Source organism: Pleurodeles waltl, chromosome 4_2 (genome assembly GCF_031143425.1).
Source record: "Pleurodeles waltl isolate 20211129_DDA chromosome 4_2, aPleWal1.hap1.20221129, whole genome shotgun sequence".
Classification (NCBI taxonomy): Eukaryota; Metazoa; Chordata; class Amphibia; order Caudata; family Salamandridae; genus Pleurodeles; species Pleurodeles waltl.
The window spans coordinates 239,664,478-239,692,111 of record NC_090443.1 but is presented as its reverse complement, the minus strand read 5'-3'; positions in this window follow the sequence as shown (position 1 = coordinate 239,692,111).

Genomic DNA, 27,634 nt, shown 5'->3' with positions numbered 1-27,634 from the left:
GGTATTAGATTGAGTTTGTTGGCCCATTCTTAGAGTTCCTCGAGCAGGAGGCCCGCAAATATTTTTGCATCAATGTCAAGCAGTGATATTTGTCCATAGCTGTCTGGGGACCAGTAGGGGCCCTTCTTGTATGTTGGGTGGAATATTGCCCTTTTCCAGGAATCCATAATTTTGTTAACCGTGCTGCTGACATTGAAAAGGCTGCAGAGCAGGCCAGTCCAAAGGGCAGGGTTGTGTTTTAGTATTCCTGCCAGGAGACCATTTGGCCCAGGGGCACCACTCTGCAACATTATAGTTGTTCCTCAAACTTTTGTATTTTGAATGATAATGGCTTTGCCTCGCTGCTTGCGTTGGCAGATGGCTCTTCTGTCTTGGGGTTGCTGTAGAGGTTGGAGATTTGTTCAATCAACTTTATCTCTGGAACCGCGTTACTTTGGATCCCGGTTGTCCTGCGCTCCAGCTGACTGACCACATACCACTGTGACCGGCTGTTCTTTTCTTTAGTGGCTTCCACAATTCTGATCCATTCCTAATCTATGTGAGCCTGCTTTGCTTCCCATATTGCCTTCCTGTATTCTTTTCTTAGTTCATGAAAGGTAATCTGGTAGCTGTTATCTGGTGGTTGATTCTTTAGGAGTCTGGCGATTTTGTTAAGTTGTTGTCTTTGTTGCCTTAATGTCTGAGTGAACCAGCCTTTTCTGCTCAGTTGTGGGCCGGCCATGGATGTTGATTAGGCTCCAGCTGGTTCCTTAATGATGTTAATGGGACCTCCCATTTTGAAATTATGTCCACCTGTTCTGTTTGGTCTGACATTAAGTTGTCTTTCCATACTTCGTATTTCTCCATGCACTTGTTGGACCATCTTATGCGATGAAGGTGGCTTCCAGGGTCTTGTTCGGCTATCCTCAGTAGTGGAGCAACAAGCACGTTGTTGTTCACTATTTTCATTGTTTGTGGGTGGTGGTCACTTTTGCATCTCACCTCTATGTTGAAATCTTGGAAGTACTTGAAGATGTTCGTTGACACAAAAGTGTAGTCAAGAGTTGAAGCGGACTTCTTGGCTGTGTGGCTCGGGTTCATTGGCATGTCTTTAGGCAATCTGCTATTTAGGGCCCTTAGTCCTAGTGCCTCCAGAAGTCTGACCAGGGGGTGGTCAAATTTGTTCTTGTCCTTAAAATGCGATTCTTGTGGTGGAATCCACAGAAGCTGTCCAGGGCACCTTCCCAGGAGCTCCTTTTGCTATGGTTGCCTATCTTAAGGTTAAAATCACCTATGATGATCCAGGGGGCATTTCCAAATGTTGTTTTTAGAGATAGCAACATTTTTTTTGGTTGCGTAACTATTTATTATTATGATCGAAATGGGCATTTGCTCCAGCCTCCAGTTTTTGATAATATTAGCTAACATGTGATCTGACTTCAGGTCTATGATGTTGGCGTTGAAAGATTTGCGTGTGGTTATGTAGATAGAGAGGCCACCTTTTGGGTGCCCTTTGGGTTTAGGTCTAGCTGCTGGGCTTTGGAATTCTTCAAATCCAGCTTACGGATTTTCAGATACTTTCCAGGATTCCTGTAGGCAGATGATGTTGAAGTCGTTCAAATACGCTTCCAAATTTGGATCTGGCATGATTTTGATGGCCCCTGCAATGTTCCAAGATATTGGGGGTCATTCTGACTTTGGCAGGCGGCGGAGGCCGCCCGCCAAAGTACCGCCGTCAGAATACCGCTGCGCGGTCAAAAGACCGCCGCAGTAATTCTGAGTTTCCCGCTGGGCTGGCGGGCGACCGCCAGAAGGCCGCCCGCCAGCCCAGCGGGAAACCCCCTTCCCTGAGGATGCCGGCTCCGAATGGAGCCGGCGGAGTGGAAGGGGTGCGACGGGTGCAGTTGCACCCGTCGCGATTTTCAGTGTCCGCTTGGCAGACACTGAAAATCTTGGTGGGGCCCTGTTAGGGGGCCCCTGCAGTGCCCATGCCAGTGGCATGGGCACTGCAGGGGCCCCCAGTGGCCCCGCGACACCCGTTACCGCCAGCCAGGTTCTGGCGGTCAAAACCGCCAGAGCCAGGCTGGCGGTAAGGGGGTCGGAATCCCCATGGCGGCGCTGCCTGCAGCGCCGCCATGGAGGATTCCCCAGGGCAGCGGGAAACTGGCGGGACACCGCCGGTTTTCCGTTTCTGACCGCGGCGGTACCGCCGCGGTCAGAATGCCCATGGATGCACCGCTAGCCTGTTGGCGGTGCATCCGCGGTCGTTGGCCTGGCGGTAGTCTACCGCCAGGGTCGTAATGACCCCCATTATGTTTGTGACCAACAACTTGCTTTTGGGCAGCATTGGTCCGGTTGGGATTGTTTTGTCAGAGCAACTCTATGATTTTATGCTGCAGGGTTCCGTCAGGCTCGAGAAGTGGATCTGTGCCAGCTGCATCCCTCTTCTTGCAGTCCACCTTTCTGACAATGCCTTATCTGTGAGATGCCCTGGGCAATGGATATAGTGATCTCTCTTGGGCTCTTGGTGAAAGTAGGGGATGCCCTTTTAGCAGGTTAAAAAAAGATTGCTGATTAGCTGCTTGGGCGATAGTTGTCCAGATGTTGCCCCTTTTGTTGGTCTCTTCTTGCGGGATCAGAAAGAATGGGTATTTTGCTTTACTCTCTTCCTTTAGCTCTATGCCCCAGTCTTCAAATATCTGTGCTTTGGACCGTACCAACTGTGCTATCTCTGAGCTGTTAAAGCAGACTTCGGTACTTTCATTTATGTCTCCTTTTTCCGGTGTTCTGAAGGCCACGTATTGCAGATCTTTACTACGTATTGGTTCTAGTCCTTGGATTGTGCTGCAGATTCTCAGAAGATTGCCTCGATTAACAAGGGCCCCAGAGATTTTTAGGATGGGCAGAAAGTAAGGGTGTGAGCGCCCCCTACTTTTGGGTGTGTGAGCTTAACTGTTAATTTCACGCTATTTGTGGTGTGCTGGGATGATGTAACTGCAGCGTCTATGGTTGTATTTTCTTCTGATTCGGCGATCACTTGATTCATGGTGTTTGTAAGATGCTGGTGATATGGAGGGTTTTGGTAGGACATTGTTGATTTTGAAGTCCAGTGTGTAGACCCCTCGTAGTTGGGATCACCGATCCACTTGCTGGTGCTCTCTGAATTCCTTCCGAGGGGGGATACCTGTGTGAGTGCCTTGCATTGGTCTGAGTGGGGCTGGTTCTTGCTATGTTCTTGTTTACTTGTTCTTTTCCGGTATGTCGTTGAGCTGGGGCGTTTATTGTCTATTGCCATTGTTGTGGTTGCCAAACTTTGCAGAATTTCGATTTGGATGTCTAATTTGTCTGTATTAAAGATTGTTGCATTGGTTATGGCCGTTAGTGTGTTGTTTAGGGCATCCCATCCAGTTTGTTTTTGTGTGACTGTGGTTTTGTGCTGTTTCGAGTGCCTGTAACCCTTGTAGTGCTAGGATGTTTGGTGCTCTTTTCTATTTGTGTGAGGAGAGCATCCTCTTTCTCCTTCTGTGCATTGCCCCACTTCTTTGTTGAAGACCTCCTTTAATTCTTCCTGTGTCAGTGAGACCTACCAGCGGGGGAAGTTGAATATTTTACTAAGGTTGGTGCTGGTGATACTGGCCCCAGTTTATCCTGGCTTCCTTCTGTGCTGGCTTCTTTGGGGTCATGGGTTCTGGATGTCCTGCCCCATGCCCTGCCTTCTATCACTATGAATTGAGATACTGAGGTTCCCACTTTTGAGGCTTGACGGTGTGTTCGAGTGAATTGACATGAGTTATATGGAGAGGTTGTGTGCTTGACGCACTTGGAATGGACAAGTCTGGCATGGATTCAGTTTTACTTGGGGGAGCCGTTTCCCAGGAAGTGCTCAGTGTAATGGCATTGTCATTGAAGGATCTCATGTTTGGCTGTGGTCTTGAGAACATTCGTCCTCAGGAGGGTTTGCAGTAGATGCTTTTACCAAGAGGTGTGAAACACTTGTCGATTCCTTGGCCCCTGGGTCTTCAGCTTCCCCCATGTGCCTGCTTTTGTTCTCCGGGGGTGCACACCTTGGCTCCTCGGACCCATTGACCTTATGGAGGTCTGCCTCTATTGTGTTTTGATTCCTCCTGACGCGCTTCATCTTCCCCCCACGCTACTTGTTGGGTGCTGCTTTCTCTTTTTTGATTAAGCTTTGGATGCTGTCGTTGGGACTCAGGAGGAGAGCGCTGCATGTTCTCATAGTCACTTGCTAGTCCCACCCACTCCAGGAATCTGTTCGTTGTGGCTGACAATGTCGCTGCTAATTGAGGGAATGGTATTTGGTGGTGTGGCGGCGCACGTACCTCGATTCCTGGATCCTCTGGGTTGCTGGGCTGCTAATGGGGCCGTCTGAGCCCTTCCTGGATCCTGCGGAGCCCTGCTGGTTGCCCTGCTGTGGTCCTGCCGTAGTCCTGCTGTAGTCCTGTCTGTTCCTAGATGGTCCTGCTGGGGGCCTGGTGGTGCTGGTTGTCTCCTGTTTTGTCATGGTCCTGACCTTGCCGTGTGGCCTGAGGTGGGGTGCCTTGAGTGGTGTTCTCAAGAGTGCGGCTGGCGAGTGGGTCTCACCGGTCTCCCCACAGGCTGCACCCAGACCTGGCTGAGCTGCTTCCGTGGAGAGCCGGGGCTCTCTCTTGGCAGCAGCCACCTATGGCTGCCGCGCTCACGCTGCGTTTCACTTTACTTTCCTGCTTTGCCTGCTTCACTTGCCTTCCCCTCTCTCTTTCTCCTCATGCCATGCACTGCTCCACACCGAGGGCAGGGAGGCTGGGGGAGGCTGGGAGAGGCTGGGAGGAGCTGGGTGGGATATGGAAGCCCTCTGTGGGCTTGTTGTGTCATTTGGTCCATGTGTTGGACAGCTGCGTCCTACGGCATTCTGCCATGCTTGCTCCGCTTCCGTGGAGAGCTCGGTGTGCTCAGCTGCCCCTGCCCGGGGCTGAGCCGGGGCCATGCCGGTGGGGCCTTGCAGGGGTTAGGAGCCCCTGCCAAGCTGCTACGCAGATGGCGTCTGTGCGTGTGCTGGTGATGAGGCTGCAGAAGGGCAGGAGAGGGAATTGCGGTCGAGAATGTGCTGTGTGGGAAACCGCTGCTTGTGCTGTCACTGCCTGCGATCACCCCGAAGTACTGCGTCCATCTGTCATGTATCTGGCTGTAGTTAAGGGCCTGGCAACTACCATGTGCTGCTGGGCTGCTGGGCTGCTTAGTTCGAGGAGGAAGGCAAAAAGTTGGAAGTAAGATCACCCAAAGGCTGTCAGGTCTAACACTGGAGAACAGGTATCGTATGCATGTCAATTTGTTGTGAGGATGCCATCTTGTGAAAAAGAAAGGTAAAGCCCTTGCTGGTTTCAATCATGGAGGTGTGATGGGCAAAATGATGTTTTGACTGTGGACATTCATTTAAGAGTTGCAATTGTTATGATTTCTTATATCTGAAAATTCCAATAGCTTTTTTGTCTGAGATACAAATTTTGAATATGGTCTGAATTTATAACTAGTACATTTTTGTCATATTAGGTAACAGACTGAGGTAGCAGTTGCATATACATGTACATGCCCTCTAAGAAGCTATCATGTAGCCTACAAGAAAGAGCACTTTTTATAAACTTTGGCCCATTGCAGCTCCAGATTTCTAGTGTCCCTAAGTGCCCCCCAATACCACCATGTGTGTGTCATATTTAATATGAGGGGTATCCCTGGTGCAGGGTAGGGGCAATAGTGTCAAGATGTTGTTGCTATTCATGTACTGTGCAGGAGTAGCACCAATGATTTGGCACTAATCCTTCAGAGTACATAGGTGCCTGTAGTGTGCTCTTATTCCTGGTTAGAATGCTCTCAGCTGATGACTTAAGGAGATTCCATGATCCATGACGTGTAGTCTCCTTGTGTGAGTTGAGCCTGAGCATCTCTCCTCAACGGACCTGTTCCTTTGGACTCCTCTACTTCAATAAAGCACCTTTCTTCTACCCTGCATCCTGATCCTTTAAGTTAGGCATCACTTCAATCTGGCGACGAGGTGGAATTTACCAGCTATCCTGACTGGTGACCGTTTATTGGATTGCTAATTTTGTTCGGGACGCGTTCTGCCATTCTTCAAACCCACCGCCGAGGGCTAATTTTGTTTTTTCCCATTCACCACCATCGAAGATCCGTGTCCTGTTTCTCCTTAATTTCTTATTGGACTTCCTCGCAAGCGCGAGCGCAAACAGAGACCTTTGCTTGCGCACGCATCCCTGCCTTGGAACAGCCGCGAGCGTCTCCAAGGAAACGGAGATGCCAACTTGCGCTGCAGTTCCGGCATCCACACGCGTCTCCTTGGAAACAGAGACGCGTTCCAGCACCTGCGACGCGGACGACGCCATCTCCTTGGAAACAGAGATGCGGTTCCAGCACCAGCAACGCGGACGACGCCTACACGCGTCTCCAAGGAAACGGAGACGCGGTGCCAGCAGCAGTGACGCGTGTTTTATGGAAAACAAACACGCAGCACCCTGCGTGCTGCTGTTTCAGTGACGCATGCTTCTTCCTGCGCGCTGATATTAAGGTGACGCGTGTTCAAGTAAACACGCACGCGGCATCCTGTGTACTATTTTACCAGAACACTAAACAAAAAGGAAAAACATGGTAATCAAGTAATTTTTTCTCTTTAATAAGAAAAAACAATACAAGAAGCAAGTATATAATAGAGAACAGGTCCGGGAAGGGGGAGTATTAAAATGGAGTCTTCAAGTTAAATTTGAATTATAAGGAGTACGAAACAGTGTCTTCAAGTTAACTGGTATATTTTGTTTTACCTCTGATATGGCGCAAGCAAATTTTACCATTGTTCCTCCGAAAGTATTTTGGGCCATGGGTAACACACCACCCATCAAGTGGTTGGAGTGGAAGGATTACTTCTTAAACTATCTAGGTGCTATTGATGTGGTTAACAATATGTCTGCTGAACAGAAAAAAAGGATTTTGCTGCATTTGTTGGGACCTATGGGTTTAAAACCATATAATAAGATGTCCAAAAGCCCTTTAAGCGGTGATATATGCACCTTTAATTATGCAATGGTAGATCTCGATAAATACTTTGCACCAAAAGTTTGTGTTGGAATTGTCCGATATAAATTTTTCCAGAGGAAACAGGAGAAAGGTGAACTGGTGGACGACTACGTTGCAGATTTAAAGAAATTGGCCCTTGACTGTAAATTCGGTGCAGTTCATGATGAACTTATTAGCGATCAAGTGGTCATGCATTGTAATAATCAATCTATTCAGGAAAGGCTATGGATAAATGGCAACTCTCCACTGGATGACATTTTGGCTATAGTGAGGAAGGCTGAGATTTCTGAAAGGTGCATCTCAGAATTGAAATCTACTGAGGAGAGTGAGGATGGCATTTACAAGGTAACAAATCGTAAAGCTAGGAAGGAGCAGAAAACTTTACAGAGTGGAGAAAACGAAAGAAGATGCTATAGGTGTGAAAGCAAGGATCACCTGGCATACTCCAAGTCATGCCCAGCTTTAAAGCTAAGATGCAGCAAATGCAGAGTTGTGGGCCATTTTGAAAAAGTGTTTAAAAACTAAAAGAAAGTAGTCAAATGTGTCTGTGAAGGTGATAATGTTGTGAAAGGTAATATTGAGGAAAAGACAGTCGAGCCCAGAGGGATTGCTGAGGATAAGAATTTCATTCTTAACATAACGGAGGTGAACGCTAAAGGAAAACCTATATGTAACATGGAAATGGGAGGCATACCCATCATGATGTACGCAGACTCAGGCTCACCTTTCACAATTGTGAATGAGGATGTATGGAACAAAACTTTTGTGGAAAAAATTGGCAAGTAAATAGCACAACCGGACATTCAACGAGAAAGCTACACCGGGGAAAAAATTGATCTTTTAGGATTCAGATGGCTTGTATTTACATTCAAAAACAGGAGCGCCAGAGGAAAACTATATGTTTCTAAAAAAGGACCATCTGTTCTGGGTTGGAAGGATCAGGGACATTTACAGATGGTCTTGGACCCAAATGGCAAAGAAAAAGTATTGGTAGTGGATGATAAACATTTATTGGCTTCTGAGATAGCAACAAGATTTCCTAAAGTATTTGATAAATGTTTGGGGAAACTAACTGGGGTCGAGCACGAAATTATATTAAAGAGGGAGGCTGTACCCAAAATTCATAAAGTTAGGGCAGTGCCGATCATGATAAGAGAAGACGTTTCAAAGGAACTGGATAAATTGGTGTTAATGGATGTAATAGAACCAATTGAAAGCTTGGAGTGGATTTCGCTTGCAGTAATTGCTTGTGGAAGCAATGGGAAAATCCATTTATGTGTAGACTTAAGATACTTGAATAACAATATTCTGATCGATTGTTTTCCCCTACCGAAGATTATGGAGATGGTTTCTAGCCTTGAGGGAGCACGCTGGTTCTCCACTATTGACCTGTCGTCTGCCTACCATCAGGTTCCCTTATCTGAGGATTCAAAAAAACTAACGCCCTTCATCACACCTTTAGGGTGTTTTCAATACAAGAGGATGCCTTTTGGGCTTGCGTCTGCTGCAGCAGTTTTTCAACGACTAATGCACAAATTGTTTGGGAAGACCAGGGGGGTAATGTACTTCCAGGATGATATATTAATTTTTGGAAAAGATAAGAGTGTGCATGATGAGCGAATGCAACATATGTTGGAGGTGTTGGGGAACAAAGGGTTAACAGTAGAACTAAGTAAGCGTAAATTTGCGGAAAGAAGTGTGGGGCATTTGGGGCATGAAATAAGTGGTGAAGGTGTAAAATGGAAGGCATTGTTGGTGAATGCAATTGTGGGTGCGTCACCTCCTATGACTAAGAAGGAGGTAAGGCCATTTTTGGGCATGGCGGAGTTTTGTGCCAAATTTATTCCGAACTTTGCTAGTAAAGTTTATAACTTAAGGTTATTACTAAAAACAAATTCTCAATTTGGATGGACTGAGGCACGTGATCAAGAGTTTGAGAACAGTCAAAGGGATTTGAGCAGAGTAGCAAATTTAGAACGTTTTGACCCCAAGTTAGATACCTTTGTTACCACGGATGCAAGTAACAAAGGACTAGGGGCTGTTTTATCTCAGAAGGATAGGAATGGAAAGGAAAGGATTATATTATTCGCTTCCAGGTCATTGTCCCCATCTGAGGAAAAGTAGTCAGTTATTGAAAAGGAAGCCTTAGCTTGTGCCTGGGCTCTGGAGGACTTCCGAGCGTTTGTGTGGGGTAAGGACATTACTATTCGGTGCGACCACAAACCCTTAATTAAATTACTTACATGTGAAGGTAGCGTACTAGCTTCGGCAAGAATATTAAGGCTATCCATGCGCTGGTGTGCGTAAAAAAAAATGACTCACACCAGGCAGCGCCGGCGTATGGGAAAATGGGGGTTGTGCATCAAAAAATGGAGCAAGTCAGGTCTGAGGCAAAATTCAGGCCTCAAACCGGATTTGCGCCATTTTTTTTTACGCCCAATCTCCATTGACATGACTCCTGTCTTAGCAAAGACAGGAGTCATGCCCCCTTGCCCAATGGCCATGCCCAGGGGACTTATGTCCCCTGGGCTTGGTCATTGGGCATAGTGGCATGTAGGGGGTCCCAAATCAGGCCCCCCTATGCCGCAAAAAAATCTGAAAAAAATACTTACCCAAACTTACCTTTCCTTCCCTGGGATGGGTCCCTCCATCTTTGGGTGTCCTCCTGAGGTGGGCAAGAGTGGCAGGGGGTGTCCCTGGGGGCAGGGGAGGGCACCTCTGGGCTCCTTCCGAGCCCACAGGTCCCTTAACACCTGCCCTGACCCAGGCGTTAAAAAACTGCCCCCATCAGGCTGTGCATCGTTTTTTAAGGCCCACCCCTTCCTGTGCGTCAAAATGACGTCAGAGTATAAATATGGGGCACAGGCCTTAAAGTCATTTTTTGGAAGGGAACGCCTACCTTGCATATAATTAACGCAAGGCTGGTTCCCCCTTCCAAAAAATGACACACACGGTGGAATTTTGACGCCCGCGGGGTTGGACGTCAAAGTATAAATATGGGGCAGGGTTTGCGCCGATTGTGCGTCAAAATTTTTGACGCACATTCGCCACAAACAGAGTATAAAAATGCCCCCAACTCTCTGTTGTGAGGACTGTTATTTGGAGAGGAGATAGAATTGTTCCCCCATCCGGGATAAGAGAAGCAATTTTAGAATTGTGTCACGAGGGCCATTTTGGCATTGTTAGAACTAAATCGGTGGTGAAAGGGTTGTTTTGGTGGCCAGGGGCAGACAAATCAGTGGAAAGATTTGTTAGAACCTGTCCTGCGTGATCTTCCGCAGACAAGAGCTTATGTACTCTCAGACCACCTATGCAGCAAACATTTTTACCCAAGCAACCATGGGAGTAGGTTGCTGTGGATATCTTAGGGCCTGTGGGTAATGCTCAAGAATTTGTTGTAGTTCTTATTGATTTATTTTCCAATTGGCCTGAAATTGGGATATTAGAGAGAGCTGATACCACCAGTGTATTGGAGTTTTTGGATAGGGTATTTCTTTCTGAAGGCATCCCTTCTAAACTACTGAGTGATAATGGTGTACAATTTATGTCGGAAGTAGCTAAGAAATATTTTGAGAGAGTGAGGGGCAAGCACAAGACTACTTCCTTGTACAATCCTAGTGGAAATGGCACAGTAGAAAGGCTCAATAGAGTTGTCAAGGGTGTTATTCAATATGCTATGGAAGGAGGTGAGGATTGGCATATTGCAATTTTTAAGGCAATGTGGGCATATAGGATTACTGAGAACGTGACAACAGGACTGAGCCCTCTCGCTATTATGAGGGGAAGAAGTCAGAGAAGCAAATATACCCCAGCTTGGTTGGTAAAGACCGGTATCTAGCACTGGTCTATGGAGATGGTGAGGGACAGTTTTGAATAAGTCACTAGAGAAGTCGAAGTCTTATTATGACAAACTCCATCATGTCAAGTCAGTTGAAATTAACGTAGGAGATTGGGTTCGGGTTAAAAAACCTTATAAGGTGAGGAAAGATGAGAGCCAGTACTTTAAACCGGAACGAGTGATGGAGGTTCTGCATAATGCCATCAAACTGAGTGATGATAGAGATTGGAATCTTAATCGTATAGTCCTACTTAATGATGGACAAGAGTCTGATTGCAGTGAAGATCATGTTATCGGCAAGATTTATGAGAAGGGAAGGGCTAAATGGTTGGAGGATGAAGTTAAGGGTCACAATTCTTCAGGTATGGAAGAGGGTGTGCCTTCGTATATGCTGGATGATCATGCCTTGGGTGAAGAGGATAATGTGGTGAGTGACTCTGGAACTGGTGGTTCGAGTGAATCTGATCAGGTGCAGGAGTATTCGGAGGTTGTGTTACAGGAACGGAAAAGGAAAGTGACACCTCCACGGAATCCTAACTATTATTTATACTGAATAGTGGATTATGTGCTAGAGGACGATGGATCAAAACAACGTACATTTGAGGGATGTCATTAATAAGTAACGTAGGCATCAACAATAACTAGTATAATCAATGATATTAAACCTCAAACAATAACCACACCAGTGTATTAAGAATAATTATAGAATTTATTTCCCTAGATTAACAATTCTAATGTTATGAAAATAACTCTCAAACACAAATGGTAAGCATATAGAATTAATAGTGGTTGATTAGAACGTCTTATATATCTCAGTTTAATTAGAAAAACCAAACAAATAATCTCCAAAAGAATTACACTTATTATAATACCAGAACTGGTAATAATGGCAAAGTATACATTAATACAACACTCAAAAGATGTCAATGTAAGTCATGAGTATTTCAAGTTAATTCCCTCACTAACCACAAATTAGAATTAACACAAACTTAGAAAAACTCCTTAACTCAGGTTAATAATAAAAAAAGATATTATTAATATGCAGCAATCAATTTATAAGTTGCAGCTTGTACCTGGAAAGCAAAAGAGACAAATATAACATCACAATGTCATACATTACCCTATTTGATCAGAACATGCAGACTACTTCAGTAAGAGGACGCCATCAGTTATATCTTCAGAAGAATTGGGTCTAATGACAGCTAAACCCACACTGCTACAAGAATACTGGAATCAAACGGCTTCAATCTCTCCAGCTAAAATCTGCAATCTCCTCCCGACTCTACTCGTCACTCTTTACTCATCATTTCTTCTTATCACCATTTATGAATCCTACCTAGGTTATTATACTAATCTCTAAAAAACTTATGATTGGTCAGTCCATGGGGTGGTTACGCTTCAGCCAATCAATAACTAAATTGAGAACCTAAAATGCAACAATACTACATTAACTAGAACATTTTCTTCAACAGTAACTTTTCCTCTTCCGTCTCGTCTGTATCTCCATTGTTCCATCTCCGCCCAAACACCTCTTCTCAGGAAGAAACCTTTACAGTTGCAACTCCACTTCCATCCTCAAGGAAAAGATCACGCCTTAGTAACGTTTTCAAACAATAGAACATTCAACTTTATGTCATCACATCAATCTATAATAAATTCATTTATTATCATCAATTTTTAAAATGTATTCTCATTTATTTTCACATTATTTCGCTTTTTCCTTTTATTTTCTGTATAAAATGTATTCATTTGAATTTCAAACTTCTTCTATTCTTTTCCAATTTGCTTCTTTTCAAACACTTTATAATGTTATATATTCCCCAAATTCCAATTAAACAAAATATAATTATTTACACCCATTTTGCCATTGTCAAAATAATATTTCTTCCCACAGCTTTAATTCCTTTGCCAGCTTTTTCATAAACTGTTTCTGTTAGTTCTATAAATCTTTTTTATTAGTAATTGTTACATTTTTAATCAAATGTTTAACTTTACCTGAATTGTCAGGAATAAACGAACAACAATGATTTGAACTAAGTAATTTACAAACTCCGCCCTCTTTCGCCAAAAGAATATCTAACACAAGCCGGTTCTGAAGTGCCATACCTCTTGTAGCAGCCAATTCTATATTTATAAGAATAATAGCTGCAGAATATCTTGTCAACATGTTACCCACTATTGTAGACAACTTCTGTATTTTGATTGAATTCAAGACTACTCCCACTGAAGAAATTATAGCCCCAAAAATGTATTCTACAATGCTAAAAACTGATTCTCGCTTGTGTCTCATTTGAAATTTCACTATTTCAGGAATCTTACTCAAGTCTGACAGATTTTAGGAAAGACTATTCCCAAATAACATGTTCCATACCATCCTCTAGGAAGACGATAATATGCATTTCTCTCACACATATAATATATCCCAGGTACTGGCGGATCCTGTCCATTCATCATAAAATCACACTTACTCCTGAACATAAAAACATGTCTACATTCACTCTTTCTACAAACACTATATCATTCTTACTCCAAGGTCTGTATATACAAAGTCTTTCTACATGCTCAACATCTATTGTTAGTTTTCCTTGTTTAGTAATGTCAGTATAAGCGTAGTCAACTCTGGGTTTTCTACTTATTATTCCCCTATCTGTCTTCTAAAAAATTATTTTCTACAGGGGTTAGTAAACATGTTAAATTATTTCTATGAGCAAAAGCAGTAGCAAAAGTTAAATTAGGCTCAAAGCAATCTCTCATAAAACTATGTTATTTTCTTTGGCTATTCTATTCAAATAACCTATGACCGGTACAAATGACAATACCATGTCATAATTTGAATAGAAATACTGGATATATTCTTGATTATAAAAACGCGTTAGCAAAAGACTACGAACAACAATAAACATATTAACACACTCACTACCGCCAATTCAATATTTAACACTGTACAACAACCAATTCTACTGTTTTGGTTGTATGAGTTACAAATTTTTCTATATTCTAAAAAAAATAAAAAAACAAAACATTTCCGAAATTTTCTCAAATTCAAAACAAACAACTGAAACTCCCTCCTATTTTTTTTCTAAAAATTAATTCACTCTGGACAGTCTCCTCGTCAATTTCAGTATAGCAGCTTGTCAAATCTAGTTATTTATTTGTCTATTCCAGTAAGTATTATTGTCTTTCTTTAGCCCAACTTTTCATATGATTTTCTAATATCTTTTCCCAAAGTCTTTTCTTGCAATCTTCATGTGCCACAGTAACATTTTTCGATGTCTCTGTCAAAACAATAGGTTAAAAAATTCTTCTTGACAGTCATTTGTAATTAAGTACGCCTATTCTGGCCCTGCATATCTCATGTTTGCAACTCATTTTCTTATCGGTCTTCTGCTACTTTCACCTTCTTCTCCACTAGTATTTTCTCCTTCATTCAATGCCTTTTCCTCTTGAATTGGTGGAACTACATTAATCCTTCCACTCTTTGAACCTTTCTCTGGCCAATTGTCTCCTTTCAATGTCTTTTTCATCAACAATTTTCTCAATATTGAGTCTTCACTTGCCTTTGAACCTTTTTCTTCTAACGTTCCTGCAACTGGATCAGGAAGAGTATAATCCACTTGGAGGGGGGGGGGGCTACCCTCAATTTATTTCCCAATGGGGTCTGTACTTTCTTCAGTATGTCAAAGCACCTGCTTCTGAGGACACCCTCCTCTGAGCAGATCTTCCTTCAGGTGATTCCTTCTGTTCACTCTCGTTCGAGGATACCCTCCTTGGATCAGAATCAGTCTTCTCCTTTTCTTCCCAAACTGACTCTTCTACTCCTTTTACAGACTGCTCAACTTCTTCAGTACTTTGCTCTTTCTCATCTGTTGTAGGAGTAGGCACATCTCTGTCATTTTCTGCTCACTGTCTTTCCCTTTGCTCCCAGTGTTTTCAGCTGTTGGTAATCTCAACAATTCCTCTTCTCTTTCTGTTGGATCATGCACTTTTCTCGTGTGGGTGGCATGCACCCATTTCAGTAATCCAACACATTTTACAGCTGTCGTTGTATTGAGCACAATCTGATAAGGTCCCTTCCACCGTGGTTCCACGCAAGACATTCTTATGTGCTTCCGTATGAGCACCCAGTCTCCAGCTCTCAAGCTGTGGCCTTGACCTTACATTTGTTGTACTGTTGTTGCTTCCACCTGATGAGAAAAAGACCAAACCACATCAGCTAGGCTTTTGCAATAATCTAGCACCATATCATCTGTAATATTCACAAGTGCATTTGCAGGTATTGGTGATAATCTAATTGTTCTTCCCATTGAAATCTCGTGTAGAGACAACCCAGTTTTCTTATCAGGAGTACTTCTCTTTGACATTAGCACTAATGGCAAAGCATCTGGCCATTTTAAATTTGTCAATGCACACACTTTTGCCAATCGTGATTTTAATGTTCCATTAATTTGCTCTACGAGTCCTGAAGCTTCTGGGCGATAACTACAATGTAGTCTCTGCTGAAAGCTTAATGGAGAAAAAAAACATTTTATCACCTCACTACTGAAGTGTGTTCCCCTATCTGATTCAATTGAAACTGGAAAACCAAAAAGTGGAATTAGTTCTCGTAAAAGTAATTTAGCTACTGTAAGACTGTCATTTCTCCTTGTTGGATATGCTTCAATCCAGTGACTGAAAATGCACACGATCACCAACACGCATTTCAAACCAGCACATGCAGTCATCTCAATGAAATATATTTGCCTTCTACTGAATGGACCTCCTGCCATACCTATGTGTCCCATGTTGACAATTGTTCCTTTGCTAACATTCATCTGCTGGCAAATTACACACATTTGGCAAACCAGCTCCGCCACCTATCTGAATTTCAGATTGTACCAAAACTGTTTGAAACTCCTGATCATTGTTTCTCTCCCTAAGTACGTTTGACCATGATAGTATCTAGCCATTTGTGTCAACAAACTGTTTGGTAAGACTACTTTCCCCTCTCTGTCATCTAAATGTCATCTTCCTTTTGAATGCAACAACGTTTTATCCAGTCCCTACGCTCTTCTTATGTAACATTGTTCTGTATGGCTTTCAACTCATCTAGGCCCTCATTACAACATTGGCGGTAAAAGCCCCTTACCACCGTGCAGAAGACCGCCAACACACCACCGTGGCCGCAGATATCTGCCACAGCTATTATGACCCACATCCCGAAATCCGACAAAATTCAGACACCCACACAAGTCCGTCACACCAAAGGTCAGTGATAAACTGGCGAAAACAAAACCGACATCGTCACGCCAACAGAAATACACCCATGCTATCACGACCCACGAATCCACGCGGCAGTCTTTCAACCACGGTATTCCATTGGTGGTACACACCGCTGTGCTCAAAATACACACACATCTCCAAAACACCACCACATTGGACAATTCGAAAGACACACACCTGAGACACATACACACACCACTCCCACACACTCAATACTATATAAAACACACACCCACATCACCCACAAACACCTATGACAACAATTGAGAACGAAGCACAGACAGAGACACCACCATCCACAAACTAGTAGCCACAGACACTCAACACCATCACCCACACAACTTCCACGCACAAAAAACCACACACCACTACATATCGCCACACTTATCACCACATACACCACCCCACACATCACCTACACCACCCCATGGCACGGCAAAGACACCCCAGGTTCTCGGAGGAGGAGCTCAGGGTCATGGTGGAGGAAATCATACGAGTAGAGCCACAGCTATTTGGATCACAGGTGCAGCACACCTCCATAGCTAGGAAGATGGAGATATGGCGAAGAATAGTCGACAGGGTCAACGCAGTGGGACAGCACCCAAGAAATCGGGACGACATCAGGAAGAGGTGGAACGACCTATGAGGGAAGGTGCGTTCGCGGTACAGCGCACTGGCTGCGTACCCCCACCTCCTCCCTCACAACTAACAACATGGGAGGAGCAGGTCTTGACTATTCTGCATCCTGAGGGCTTCGCAGGAGCCGGTGGAGGAAGGGACTCTGGTAAGTCAAATCTTAACTATCATATCCCCCACCCTACCTGCATGCTATCACATACCCCCACCCTCGCCCCCACCCCTATCACTCCAACTCCTCACAAATGTACTAATAACACAAACCACCCATCCCAACACCAAGCCCTGCATGCAAAAACAAAGCATGGACACCCCTCACTAAAGCATGCCCACTGCACATACCCATAACACCCCCCTCAACCATCATCACACAAGCCCACACACAGGAATGCTAGCACTGGGGTACACGCTCACCCACCCATTGCACACCACGAAACACACAGATGCAACAATCATGCCTTTCCACCCCTGCAGGACCACTGTCCAACGTCACCAGACAGGAGGGTCCAGAGATCTCCACCCCACCCACAGAAGAGGCCCACAGTGATGACAGCAGCTCTGTCCACCTGGATCTAGATGACCAGCCCAGACCACCGTGGGCCTCAGGACAGTCGGTTCCCCTCACACAGGCACAGCCCACCACAGACCTTCCACCCTCTGGTAACACCAGCACAGCACCCACCCAGCGGGCCCATACCTCCGTCCCCACGTCGTAAGGGTGCTGAAGGAGATACTGAACACCAGGAGGGACACTGTGGCAGTACAAGGGGCCCCTGCCACTTGCATGGATGATGAACTGCCCACCACCTCCGCCGGCGCTAGTGGACAGGAGGCACCGCCACAGGACCACCACACCAGCAACCCACCCCCTGCAGACAGAGAACCACCCCGCAAGCGGTCCCTGAGAACCAGGAACAAGACAGAGCACGATGCCAAGACCCCGCCAAGAAATAAGACCACCCTGATTGTCATCCTACTGTCCCACTTTGTAACCCTGTCCATATTGGAACTGCCCCAGCTCCACTTCCTATGCCCATTTGGGCAATGCACCTGTGAGACTAATAGACTGGACTCTGCAATTGACATTCCTCCACCATCACCACTCACCATTTTACAAACCCCCTCCAATATTTAGCACTGCAATAAACACCCTTGAAGCACAAAACAATCTGGAGTCAGTCTGTGATTTTGAAAATGTGCATTAGCAATGACAGTGACAAAATGCGTTCTCAAATGTAATGTCAACATACCTATGTCACACATCTCAAGTCCATGAGGAATCTAAGCAGATGACACACGTTGGAAACCACAGCTGTGAAACCGTAATGGAAATGTACAACTCAGTTACCATATACTGGTTGAAATTGACATACAGGATAGAGGTAGAAGTGTGAAAGTACTTGTAGTAGGCAGGAATGTATTCTCACCTGTGTGTCACTGGAAATATTGCTGGATAACTGAGTCCCCGTTGTCAATGTCTTCTTCCTCTGCTTCCTCCTCATCACTGTCCACAGGCTCCACAGCTGCCACAACACCGTCATCTGGACCATCCTCCTGCAGAAAAGGCACCTGTCGTCTCAAAGCCAAATTGTGAAGCCTACAGCAGGCCACAATGATCTGGCACACCTTCCTTGGTGAGTAGAATAGGGAACCACCTGTCATATGGAGGCACCTGAACCTGGCCTTCAGGAGGCCGAAGGTGCATTTGATCACCCTCCTAGTCCGCCCATGGGCCTCATTGTAGCGTTCCTCTGCCCTGGTCCTGGGATTCCTCACTGGGGTCAGTAGCCATGATAGGTTGGGGTAACCAGAGTCCCCTAATAGCCACACCCGGTGCCTCTGGAGTTGACCCATCACATAAGGGATGCTGCTATTCCGCAGGATGTAGGCGTCATGTACTGAGCCAGGGAACATAGCATTTACCTGGGAGATGTACTGGTCTGCCAAACATACCATTTGTACATTCATGGAATGATAACTCTTCCGGTTCCTGTACCCCTGTTCACTCCTGTGGGGGGGGGGACCAGAGCTACATGGGTCCCATCAATGGCACCTATGATGTTGGGGATATGTCCAAGGGCATAGAAGTCACCTTTCACTGTAGGCAAATCCTCCACCTGAGGGAAAACGATGTAGCTCTGCATGTGTTTCAGCAGGGCAGACAACACTCTGGACAACACGTTTGAAAACATAGGGTGGGACATCCCTGATGCCATGACCACAGTTGTTTGAAATGACCCACTTGCAAGGAAATGGAGCACTGATAGCACCTGCACTTGAGGAGGGGATTCCTGTGGGATGGTGGATTGCTGACATCAGGTCAGGCTCCAACTGGGCACACAGTTCCTGGATTGTGGCACGGTCAAAGCTGTTGGTGATGATCAAATGTCGCTCCTCCATTGTCAACAGGTCCACCAGCGGTCGGTACACCGGAGAATTCCACCATCTCCTCACATGTCCCAGCAGACGGTGCCTAGGAAGGACAACAGTGACCACAGAGTGAAACAACTCAGAGGTATGTACCCACAGTCTACACAGAACACGAATCATAATCCAAAAAGTTGCCTGTATGTGTGTTGAGTCTAGGCCTAGGTATGTGTGATGCACTTAAAAATGAAGCCATGTGGGCCCCTGAAATGGCGGCTGCCTGACCTCTAAACTGACAGGAGCCAATGACGAAGTGCACCAGCGGTGATGGTACGCACCGCCGCAGACATCACCTCCGCGGAAGTGACCACCATTTTCTATCTGTTGAATCACTCGATACCTGATCTTCGACAGGAGAGGACCTACACTGCAAGTGCTGCTGTGACCTCGGTCTGGAAGAAACAATGGCTCGTGCGTCTGGGGACAGGGCCCCTGCCTTCACTGCAGAGGAGTTGGAAAAGCTCGTGGACGGGGTCCTCCCCCAGTACACGCTACTCTACAGTCCTCCAGACCAACAGTAAGTACACAGGGAGCTGGTTGTATGGGCTGTGCCTGAGTGGAGAGAGCTGGTTGTAAGAATGAAGGGGGCACAGTTCTGCGTGCATGAAGGACTGTGAATGCATGTGCCACATGGCAAGGGTAGGGATGTGGGCCACTCACTTCGACGGTGCAGTTGGTAGTGACTTCTCTTCTTCCCCTGTACATTTCATTTAGGTCAGCGCCCACCAGAAGAAGGATATTTGGTGTGCCATCGCCAAGGACATCCGGATCCTGGGGGTCCACCACAGACGGAGCACCCACTGCCGTAAAAGATGGGAGGACATTCGCCGCTAGAGCAAGAAGACGGCGGAGGCTCAGCTGGGGATGGCCTCCCAACGTGGGAGGGGTGCCCGTCACATCATGGCCCCCCTAATGTTCCGGATCCTGGCAGTGGCCTACCCTGAGTTGGATGGGCGCTTGAGGGCATCACAGCAGACATAAGGGGGTGAGTACAACATCATTCTGTGGAATTTGCGTGCAGTGAAGGTGTCTGGGTGGGGGAGGAGGGCTGTGGGCTTCCCTAGGCCAGGGCGAGTTCCGTAGGCTAGGCACCCCATAATGCAGGCCATGTGGCACTCCAACCCACCTCTGTAGAGTGCCAAGTACAGGTATACATGCCCCTGTGTCATCTATTTGTGCAGATGTCGACCATAGCCATGTAGGCCATATCCCAGGAACTGCATCTGTAGAGCCCAACAGTGCGGCGTAGTGCAGGGGGCTGCTGTGTCTGTATTGTCCGCCAACGGTAGCGGTAAGCCATGCACTCAACCTGTCTTTCTTCTGTCGTCCCCCCCTTTTTGTGGTCTCCCTGTTCTTGTGTGCATCAGCATCATCAGGCAGAGGTACAGTGGCACCGGAGTACAAGGGAGCTGCATCCCACATGGCCATGGAGGGCCACACCACGGACTCTGAATACATCAGTGGGACGGAGGGCGAGGGGAGCTTCACGGCGGTCACAGGATCTGCAACCAGCGACACGGACTCGTCCTACGATGGGAGCTTCCTTGTGGTGGCTAAATCTGTGCCCCCCACTTCTACAGGTACAGCCACCACCACCCCCACCATCACCGCCCTCCCAGCAGCCCTCAGCCTTCGCCCGTGCCTGCTCACCCAGGAGGGTGGGCATCACCTTCGCCCCAGGCACCTCTGCCCCTGTCACCTCTGCTGCCCTCACTGAGGAGGCCATTGACCTCCTCAGGTCCCTCACTGTTGGGCAGTCTACCATTTTGAATGCCATCCAGGGTGTAGAAAGGGAATTGCAACACACAAATGCATTCCTGGAGGGCATTCATTCTGGTCAGGCTGCCCTTCATCGAACCCTGCAAACTCTGGCATCAGCACTGATGGCAGCCATTGTCCCCGTGTCTAGCCTCGCCCCCCAACTTCCTCCACCCAGACCCAATCCCCTGTACCCCAGCCTACCCCAAGCATACCATCAGACCAGCATGCACACACCTCACCACACAAGGGAAGCTCAGGCAAACATAAGCACCACACATCTCACAGGCACTCACGCAAGCATCACACACATACAGACACACCAACATCCACTGCCTCCACTGTGTCCCCCTCCTGGTCGTCTCCCTCCTCCCTCCCAGTCTCGTCTACACTCTCACCTGCATGCACTACCACTACAGCCACTAGGTCCCACACCAGCACACCCACCACCACACCCCGCTCACGTGCACTCATCACCCCCACTACCATTTACACGTCCCCTGTGTCCTCTCCCAATGCGTCTGTGACGCCCCCTCCCAAAGTACACAAACGCAGGCACACATCCACCCAACATACATCCACCTCACGACAGCCTCCAGCGCATGCAACTGCACCCAAAGCCACAAAAGTTACACCTCCTACAACCACCTCCTCTTCCTCCACTCCGAAACCCCCTCCAGCTACCCGTCCCAGTGTTCCTAAGAAACTTTTCCTGACCAAGCTTGACCTCTTTCCCACCCCCCCCCTCCAATTCATAGGTCCCGTACTAGCACCTCAGCCAAAAAATCTCCGGGACCAGTGGTGCCTGTAGTTACAGGTATGTGGAGTGCACCGGGCACCAGGGCAGCCAGTGTGACACGGAGCCACAGCACAGCCAGTCCGCCCCCTGGTAAGCACCAGAAGTTGGACAGTGCCCGGCGGGAGAGGGGGAAGACTCCAGCCAGCAAAGCTGCTCACAAGGGTCCCTGGGGGAGTGTCGACTCAGCTGTGACTCCTCCCAACGTGGGGAAGGGGCAGAAGAAATCGCCAAAGTCTGGGAGGAGCAGCACGGCGGAGAAGACCGCCATCATCCCCGCTGCCCAGGAGGCCACCTCCAGCCCAATCGTCAGTGTTCAGGAGGGCAGCCCAATTGTCACTGGCCAGGAGGCCACCGCCAGAGTCAGTGCCCAGGTGGCCACCGCCAGCCACAGCCCAGCTGCCCAGGAGTGCCCCGGCAGCCACAGCCCAGCTGCCCAATGAAGGACCGCCAGCTCCAGCCCAGCTGGGCAATGAAGGACCGCCATGGCAAGCACCGCTGAACAGGGCAAAGACCGCCATGGCAAGCTCTGCTGAACAGGGCAAGCACTGCTGTACAGAGCAAGCACCGCCAAGTCAAGCACTGCTGAACAGGGCAAGCACCGTTGAACAAGGAAAGCACCGCCGCACAGGGCAAGGACCGCCAACTCAAGCACCGCTAGCCCATGAGCGGCAGGGGCAGTGACGCAACTGGGACCATCACGGGGTGAGTGATGCACTCTGGGCACCAGTTCCCCTCCAGAACCAGTGGAGACATGCCTCCACTCCGTCTGTCCTGCACAGGATGAAGCACTCTGGGCACCAGTCCCCCTCCAGAACCAGTGGAGACATGCATCCACTCCGTCTGTCCTGCACAGGATGACGCACTCTGGGCACCAGTCCCCCTCCAGAACCAGTGGAGACTGTTATCACTGTGGCTTTGCACTCCCCAAGATGGTACAGTGGGCAACCCACCCACTGTAGAGACTTGAGAGACTGTGGCTTTGCACTCCCCAGGATGCTACAGTGGGCAACCCACCCACTGTAGAGACTTGTGAGACTGTGGCTTTGCACTCCCCAGGATGGTACAGAGGGCAACCTACCCACTTGTGAGACTTGAGAAACTGTGGCTTTGCACTCCCCAGGATGGTAAAGTGGGCAACCCACCCACTTGTGAGACTTGAGAGACTGTGGCTTTGCACTCCCCAGGATACATCAATGGGCATGGAGCCCCCTCGTGGATCTGGCGTGGTGCACTCATCCAGCTGAGGTGCCCCCCTTCCCTTCCCCCTGAGGTGCCTGTTTTATTTGTATCTGATGCCCCAGCAGTGTTCTCTCCGTTTTGATCAGGTATCTAGTGTGGGCCTCGCCCATGCATTTTGGGCCCAGTGGTCCACGGACAATGACTTGTGCATTACCTGCACTACTAATCGTGGCGTATATTTTGTTTTGTTAATGTGTTTATATATATATATATCTATATATATATAGATATATATATATAGATATTTGGTTACTGTATTTTGATATATTACAATGGTTCCACTCATTTCGTTTGGTCTTTGCATTCTTCCGGGGGGGTTGAGGGTTGTTACTGTAATGTTTGGATATGCATTGGTGTGTGTGTTGTAGTGGGTGAGGGTCGGGGTGGGGGTGGGGGTGTTGCGTGTGTGTGTCCCTGTCTTTTGCCTCCCCCTCCCCTATGTCGTAGGTGCAGTACTCACCGTTGTCTTCGCCGTCGTCGTATAGGAGCAGGAAGACTAGTGCAGGAAGAATATGGAGTTCAGGCTCCATGGTGCCCTCCTTCCTCGTGGAGTGTGTGGATTTGAGCGTTTTCCCTTTGAAATGGCTGTTTCCGACGTGTTTTTATCCGTGGTGAATCCGCCCCGGAAAAGGTGGCGGATTGGTAGGTTGTGATACTGTGGGCGGTACTTTGTCTCCCGCCTGTCTGTTGGCGGTGACGGCCGCGCTGTTTGTCTGTACCGCCATGGCGGTCGGAGTGTTAAAGTGGCTGTCTTTGTTGGCGGTTTCCACCACGGTCACAATTCCCATTTTTTTACCGCCGGCCTGTTGGCGGTCTTACCGCCGCTTTAACACCGTCCGCCAGGGTTGTAATGACCCCCCTAATGTCTCAACTATATGCATTGTGAAATTTGCATGCACCTCGTCATTTACAGACATCAATTCCCAATTTCCCATGAATTAAATCCCATTCAGAGCACAAAAGTTTGCACCCTGGTCTGCATAGGCATTTCCTAATGTTACATAATCTTGTCCTCTCTGGTGTGCACTGCATTGGACCACTGCAATTTTCTCAGGTTTCTGTACAGCTTGTAACAAACCATATATTCTTTCTCCATGTCTCACAGGTGAACCTGAAGAAGTCAGGAACCCCTTTTAGCCAAAGCTGCCCCAAATCATGTACAATTCCAAATCCATATTGACTATAGATTATTACTTTCATCTGTTCTGACAATAGGCATGCTCTAGTAAGAGCCACCAATTCTGAGATTTGTGCAGAAATTACTCCTTTAAGCCATGAGGATTCTAGTATGCCAGTGACTGTACATACTGCATATCCCGCTTTTAAGGCACCCCTGTTGTCTCTTGAGCAAGAACCATCAACAAAAAGACTTTGATCATTGTCTTCCAAACAAGTGTATTTAATGTCATCTCTTGGTTTGGTGCATAGTTCTGTCACTTCCAAACAATCATGTTAAATTTCATCTATTTTATTTGGATCTTCCCCCTCATTTGGTAACAATGTTCCCGGGTTAAGCTCTGTGCACCTTTTGATCATTACATTTGGTGCTCCAAGAATCACTGTCTCATATTGTGTCAATCTTGCATTTGTCAGGTATTGTGTTTTTGACATAGTCAATAGAATTTCTATAGAATGATGTACCATCACTGTCAGAGGGTAACCTATCATATTGTTGTCACTTTGAGTTATACTCTGCTCAGCTGCTGCAACTGCTCGTAAGCATCCTGGTAAGGCTGCTGCAACATTATCCAAGGTAGCTGAAAAATATGCTACTGGCCGACTGACACCACAATGTGTTTGTGTCAAGACAGACAAAGAACATCCATCTCACTCATGACAATACAATAAGTAACGTTTTGTGTATTCAGGCATACCTAAAGCTGGAGCTTGACACAAACTCTCTCTCAGTTCAGTAAATGCTCTCATGCATTCCTCATCCATCATTATGGGATCTGAAAAAACCTAATGTGTCAATCTCTGCAGTGTCTTAGAAATAGCTGAAGAATTTGTAATCCACTGGTGAAAATATCCTACCATTCCCAGAAACATCCTCAACTCTTTCTGCAAACTCAGTATTTTCATTTTCATCATTGCCGCTACTCTTCCTCTTGAAATTCTCCTTGACCCTTTCTCAATCAAATGTCCCAAATATTTCACCTCTTGCTGATATTACTGCAGTTTTGTAGAAGATCCTTATGACAATTGTCTCCCAAAAATTTCAACAATGCAATCGTATCCTCTCTACATCCTTCCTTTGACTTTGATGCAATCAACAAATCATCAATGTACTGTACTAATGTTGATAGGTAAGGCATTACCAGTGACTCCAGGTTCTTTTTCAAAATCTGGTTGAAAATTGATGGTGATTCTGAAAACCCTTGAGGAATTCTACACCAGCAATAAACTCTAGACAGGAACTTGAAACAAAAGAGATATCTGCTGTCCTTATGTAGAGGTACTGAAAAGAAAGCATTCTGCATCGCAAGGAATCTGAAACATTATCACTGCTGGATTTGGTAGAACTGGACAACATTTCACCACAATGTCATTTATTTTCCTCAAATCCTGAACAAGACACATTTTCCCATTTGGCTTTTTCAAACCCATTATTGGTGAATTACACAGCCTGCTCATCACTTCTTTCAAGACTCCCTGTTCCGAAAACTGTTCTATCAAAGGTCTTATCCCTTTGATTGCCTCATTTGTCATTGGACATTGTGCAGTCTGAGGAAACACTACATTCTCTTTCACTGCCAATTTGACTCCTTTGACTCTTTGATGAAACCAATGTCTTTACCTGAAAAGTCCCAAACTTTTGATTTAACTCTTTCTTGCAAATCGATCAGCAGATCTTTATTTTCAAAAACTGGAAAGAAATTAATTAAGTCTACTGAATTGTAATCCTCATTTGCCTGCTCATTTTCATCTGTCTGATCATCCATATTTAACAAAGCAAATCCCCAAGACATTGTCCTTTTCCCAAAATCAATTGACAAATGTTCTTCCTCATCACTGTTTGTCTCAATTTTAATCCCTTTCATTGAACACAAAATTGAATTTTTTTTATTTTGCACAGCAAATCTCTTCCCAATAATGACACTGGACTAGAATCACAAACAACAAAGCTATGGTAATCTCAAAAATTCCCAACTTTCACAAGAACTGGTTCTGTAGGAGTATTGATCAAATGTTTATTTGCAACTCCTACTACTTGCACTGTCCTTTCTGAAATCCGTAAATCTGGAACTTCTACAGTTCTTACTGTTGATCGGGTCGCTCTTATATAGACCAGAAAAGTAACCTCATGACCATGTACTTCACCCTTCGCATAAGGACCACCTGGTCCACTTCTAATGATGTGGCACTCGTATACTCCTCCTCATCTGAACTATCCAACGGCCATTCAGCTTTTGTTTTATCCTCACTGTGTAAAGGAAATTGTTCAGTTGTTTTTACAGGTTTGTTCTTACTCTGATTTGTGACCACTTGCGAAAGCATTAACTGTTGCTGATCCATAAGGCTCTGTATCATTTGAACCTGTCTCGGCATGTGCATTTGCTGTACAGGCACCATCTACACCTGATGCTGCATTTGTTGCATTTGTGGCATTTGTACCTGATGTACTTGATGTTGTGCATTTTGTATCTGTTGCATTGGCTGTAAAGTCTGGAAACCCTGCATATTATTCACATTGTTCTGGACATTTTGATTTTGACCTCCCATCCTAAGTCCTCTCATGCTCTGATAGGAATTGACAATATTTGTCTGTTGAACAATTCCTCCTTGATTTAACATCGAGCACTGTCTTTTCCAATGTCCAATTACTCCGCAATATGACAAGGTAACACCCTTTGCCTTTGCTGCTCATCCTGCATCACCACCAAACTCAAATCTACATTCCTATTGACTACTGGAAGCATCATTCCACCTCGACCTCTGCCTCGACCTTGACTCGGAAACAAACCATTTCCCCGTGGTAGCTGTTGAAAATTTCCCTGTAAACCTGTCTGTGCAGCCTTGATTTGCATCACCATCGCTTTCTCTTTCAACTTTTTCTGCTTCAACTCAATTTCATCACTACAGTATTTTGCATACTGCACCACCTCATCAATTATCTTTGCTTGCCAGCAAATTAAGTGATTCTTAATCATTTGATTTATTTCTGGTTTCAACCCTTCAACAAACCTTAACACCAAATGATTCATGCTGTCCTTCTCAATTGTTTCTACACCACTAAATTGCTTGAATGCCTTCATCAACCTTTCATAATATGCATGAACTGATTCCTTTCCTTCCAATGATGTTCTATCTATGCGTTACTGTTAGAAATGGGGTTTCTGGTTGGCTAGGGTATGCACCTCAGCCAGGCAGAACTTACCCACTCTAGTCAGGGCAAGGGAGTTACACGTCCAAGATAACCCCTGCTCACCCCCTTGGTAGCTTGGCACAAGCAGTCAGGCTTAACCCAGAGGCAATGTGAAAAGCGTTTGCACAACACACACAACACATGTGATGCAATATCCCCACCACAAAGGAAACACAACACCAGATTATATGAAAATATACTGTATTGTACACAAGGCAATTATCAGACCAAACATCACATATCAGTACTATCCTTC